Here is a 5255-nt window from a genome sequence, read left to right on the forward strand (position 1 = left end):
ATTACCAACATGTGACAGAGAGACACAAAATGAACAAATGTTGTTAGAAAAATGGTGGCAGCAGACCTTTTTATACAAGAATCCTATAAAACTTTCAACTTGTAAGAATGTGATATATGCAAAGTTTAATAAAGGGAAGCACAATAAAAAAGTATGTATATATTATTAACTATGATCATCATGCTGTACATTAGATCCCCAGAACTTTTTCATATTATAGTTGCAAGTTTGTACCCTTTGACCACCTTACTCCACCCCAGGTTCACCCCTTGTCAACTCAACTCTAAGTTTCTATTAGTTTGCCTTTTCTTCAGATTCTGTATGTAAGGGATACCATAATACATAAATTAAAAAAAATATATAAAATCTTTGAAATATTTCACTTAGTATAATACCTTCAAGATCCATCCATGCTGTTGTAAATGGCAGTATTTCTTAATTTTTTCATGGTTAAGTAGTAGTATTCCATAGTATATATTTACCATACTTATTTTATTCATTCATCCATTAATGGATACTGAAGCTATTTCCATCTCTTGCTTAGAGTTAATAATTTTATAATGAACATAAGAGTGCAGATATGTCTTCGAATAGTGACTTCGTTTCCTTTAGATATATACCTAGAAGTGGGATTACTGAATCATATGGTAATTTTACTTTTAATAATATGAATCATCTCCATACTGTTTTCCATACAAATTTATATCCCTATCACAGTGCATAAGTTCCCCATTTTCCCCAATATTTAACAAAATTTTTAGTTTTAATTTTTTGGTAGTATATATTCTAATAGGTAGTAATATCTTGCTGTGTTTTCCAGAAGTAAACAACAACAACAACAACATAATGACTTTGCCCTGAGTTTTTACGTTGAGCACTTTTTAATGCTCCTGTTGGTCATTTATATAACTTTTTGAAAAAAAAAGTCTATTGAGATCCTTTTGCTATTTTTTAAATTATATATTTTTTTCTATTTGTATCTGTTGGTTATTAACCTCTTTTCAGATATAAGATTTGTAAGTATTTGTAAGTATTTTCTTCCATTCTGTGGATTGTGTTTTTATTCTCTCTCTCTCTGTCTCTCTTTTTCGGCAATGCAGAAACTTTAGTTTGATGTAATACCATTTATTTATTTTTGGTGTTTTACTTGTGTTTTTGGTCTGGTATCCAAAAAACTCTTGGCAAGACCAATGTCAAGGAGAATTTTTCCTATGTTTTCCTTTAGGAAATTTAGTTTCATGCATCACATTTAAGTCTTTAATCTATTTCAAGTTAAGATTTATGAGTGATATAAGGCTCCAGTTTCATACTGTTTTATGTTTTATGTTTTAAATATCATCTATTGAACAGACTATCCTTACCCATTACATATGTTGGCCCCTGTCAAATATTAGGTGACTGCATGAAAGGATTTATTTCTGGACTCTCAATTCTGTTCTACTTGTTTATTGGTCTGTTTTTATGCCAGTATACTTTATTGTTTTGAGTTTGAGGGCTTTGTAGTATAATTTCAAATCAAGAAGTGTAATTTCTCTTCTTCATTCTTTCTCAGAACTGCTTTAGTTTGTATTTAGTTTGTATTTCCCTGATGCCGAGTGATATGGAGCACTTGTTGTCTTTTCTGGTCTCATATAAATTTTAGGGTTCTTTACTTACTTCTGTCAAAAAATAATATTGGATTTTTTAAAAAAGATTATTTATTTATTTATTTGACAGAGAGAGATGACAAGCAGGCAGAGAGGCAGGCAAAGAGAGAGGAGGAAGCAGGCTCCCTGCTGAGCAGAGAGCCTGATGCAGGGCTCGATCCCATGACATGAGCCGAAGGCAGCAGCTTAACCCACTGAGCCACCCAGGCGCCCCTAACATTGGATTTTTGATATCAATGAGATATCACCTCACACCACTCAGAATGGCTAAAATCAACAAGTCAGGAAATGACAGATGCTGGTTTCCAGTAGTATGGACATATTAACAATGTTAATTCTTACCATTCATAAATATGGGCTATCTTTCCATTTGTGTCTCCTTCAATTTCTTTTCTTTATCAATGTCATAGTTTATGGGGTACAGATCTTTCATCTTCTTAGTTAAAACTTTTCCTAAGTATTTTATTATTTTTGATGCTATTGTGAATTAGATTGTTTTTCATCATTAGAGTGTAAAAATGCTCCTGTCTTGTGCTTACTTTGGCAGCACATATACTAAAATTGGAATGATGCAGAGAAGATTAGCGTGATCACTGAACAAGGATGACATGAAAAACTGGGAAGCATTCCACATTAAAAACAAAACAAAACAAAATTCTTGTCTTTTATATATTGATCTTGTATTTGGCAGCTTTACTAAATTTGTTTATCAAATTTTTTTGTGACGTTTTTAGGATTTTTTTTACATGTAAGCTCATGTTATCCAAAAAAGGAAAATTTTATTTCTCCTTTTTTTTTTGGAGTCTTTTATTTCTTTGTGCTCCTTGTTTCTCTGGCTAGGACATCCAGTACTATGTCAAATGAGAGTAGTGAAAGTGGACACACTTGTCTTGTTTCTGATCTTTAAGGGGAAAACTTTCAAACTTTTTTGATTGAATATGAGATTAGCTCTGGGCTTGCAATATGTGTTTTTTAATTGATTTTTTAAAATTTTTTATAAACATATAATGTGTTTTTATCCCTAGGAGTACAGGTCTGTGAATCACCAGGTTTACACATTTCACAGCACTCACCATAGCACATACCCTCCCCAATGTCCATACCCCCACCCTCCTCTCCCAACACACCTCCCCCCAGCAACCCTCAGTCTGTTTTGTGAGATTCAGTGTTTTATGGTTTGTGTCCCTCCCAATCCCATCTTCTTTTATTTTTCTTTTTGTACCCCCCAAACTGCCTATGTTGCATCTCCACTTCATCATATCAGGGAGATCATATGATAGTTGTCTTTCTCAGATTGGTTTATTTCGCCAAGCATAATACCCTCTAGATCCATCCACATCATCACAAATAGCAGGATTTCATTTCTTTTGATGGCTGCATAGTATTCCATTGTACATATATACCACATCTTATTTATTGATTCATCTGTGGAAGGACGTTTAGGTTCTTTCCATAGTTTAACTATTGTGGACATTGCTGCTATAAACATTTGGGTGCATGTGCCCCTTCAGAATGCCACGTTTGTATCTTTAGGGTATATACCCAGTAATACAATCACTGGGTCATAGGGTAGTTCAATTTTCAGCTTTTTGAGGAACCTCCACGCTGTTTTCCAGAGTGGTTGCACCAGCTTGCATTCCCACGTACAGTGTAGGAGGGTTCCCCTTTCTCCACATCCTCGCCAGCATCTGCCATTGACTGACTTGTTCATTTTAGCCATTCTGAAAGGTGTGAGGTGGTATCTCATTGTGGTTTTGATTTGTATTTCCCTGATGCCGAGTGATGTGGAGCATATTTTCATGTGTCTGTTGGCCATTTGGATTTATTCTTTGCAGAAATGTCTGTTCATGTCTTCTGTCCATTTCTTCATTGGATTATTTGTTCTGAGGGTGCTGAGTTTGATAAGCTCTTTATAGATTTGGGATACTGGCCCTTTATCTGGTATGTTATTTGTAAATATCTTCTCCCATTCTGACAGTTATCTTTTGGCTTTGTTAACTGTTTCCTTTGCTGTGCAAAAGCTTTTTGATCTGATGAAATCCCAATAGTTCATTTTTGCCCTTGCTACCCTTGCCTTTGGCAATGTTCCTAGGAAGAAGTTGCTGCTGCTGAGGTCAAAGAGGTTGCTACCTGTTCTCTCCTCAAGGATTTTGATGGATTCCTTTCTCACATTATGCTTCTTCATCCATTTCCAGTCTATTTTCATGTATGGTGTAAGGAAATGGTCCAATTTCTTTTTTCTGCATGTGGCTGTTCCATTTTCCCAACACCTTTTGTTGAAGAGGCTGTCTTTTTTCCATTGGACATTCCTTCCTGTTTTGTTGAAGATTAGTTGACCATAGAGTTGAGGGTGTATTTCTGGGCTCTCTATTCTGTTCCATTGATCTATGTCTGTTTTTGTGACAGTTCCCTACTATCTTGATGATGACAACTTTGTAATAGAGCTTGAAGTCTGGAATTGTGATGCCAACAACTTTGGCTTTCTTTTTCAATATTCCTCTGGCTACTCGAGGTATTTTCTGGTTCCATATAAATTTTAGGATTATTTGCCCCATTTCTTTGAAAAAAAATGGATGGGATTTTGATAGGGATTGCATTAAGTGTGTAGATTGCTTTAGGTAGCATAGACATTTTCACAATATTTGTTCTTACAATACAGGAGCATGGAACATTTTTCCATTTTTTGTGTCTTCTTCAATTTCTTTCATGAGTGCTTTAGAGTTTTCTGAGTATAGATTCTTTGTCTCTTTGGTTAGGTTTATACCTAGGTATCTTAGGGTTTTGGGTGCAACTGTAAATGGGATTCACTCCTTAATTTCTATTTCTACTGTCTTATTTATATAAAAAAATGCAACCAATTTCTGTGCATTGATTTTATATCCTGACACTTTACAGAATTCCTATACAAGTTAGAGCAGATTTTGAGTGGAGTCCTTTAAGTTTTCCACATACAGTATCATATCATCTGCAAACAGTGATAGTTTGAATTCTCTTTTGCCAATTTGGCTTAATTTTGATGCCTTTAATTTCTTTTTGTTGTCTGATTGCTGAGGCTAGGACTTCTAGTACGATGTTGAATAGCAGTGTCATGATAACGGACATCCCTACTGTGTTCCTGACCTCAGCGGAAAAGTATTCAGTTTTTCTCCATTGAGAATGGTATTTACAGTGGGTTTTTCATAGATGGCTTTGATAATATTGATAATATGTAACTTCTATCCCTACACTTTGAAGAGTTTTAATCAGGAATGGATACTGCACTTTGTCAAATGCTTTTTCAGCATCTATGGAGAGTATCAGATGGCTCTTGTTCTTTCTTTTATTAATGTGTTGTATCACATTGATTGATTTGCAGAAGTTGAACCAACCTTGTAGCCCTGGAATAATTTCCACTTGGTCGTGGTGAATAATCCTTTTAATGTACTATTGAATCTGATTGGCTAGTATTGTGGTGAGAATTTTCGCATCTGTGTTCATCAAGGATATTGGTCTGTAGTTCTCTTTTTTGATGGGATCCTTGTCTGGTTTTGGGTTCAAGGTGATGCTGGCCTCAGAAAAAAAGAGTTTGGAAGTTTTCCTTCCATTTCTATTTTTTGGGAACCGTTTCAG

General features: G+C 34.9%; 1 non-coding gene across 1 annotated transcript; it reads left to right on the plus strand.

The window, feature by feature from the left end:
- Nucleotides 1–2177: 2177 nt before the first annotated feature.
- On the plus strand, nt 2178–2284 carry LOC123389104. Its single transcript, XR_006603640.1, has one exon. It is a non-coding gene; the product is annotated as a U6 spliceosomal RNA (small nuclear RNA).
- The last annotated feature ends 2971 nt before the right edge of the window (nt 2285–5255 follow it).

This window comes from Mustela putorius, unplaced genomic scaffold (genome assembly GCF_011764305.1).
Source record: "Mustela putorius furo isolate JIRA1106 unplaced genomic scaffold, ASM1176430v1.1 tig00003945_pilon_pilon_pilon, whole genome shotgun sequence".
In the NCBI taxonomy this organism is placed as follows: domain Eukaryota; kingdom Metazoa; phylum Chordata; class Mammalia; order Carnivora; family Mustelidae; genus Mustela; species Mustela putorius.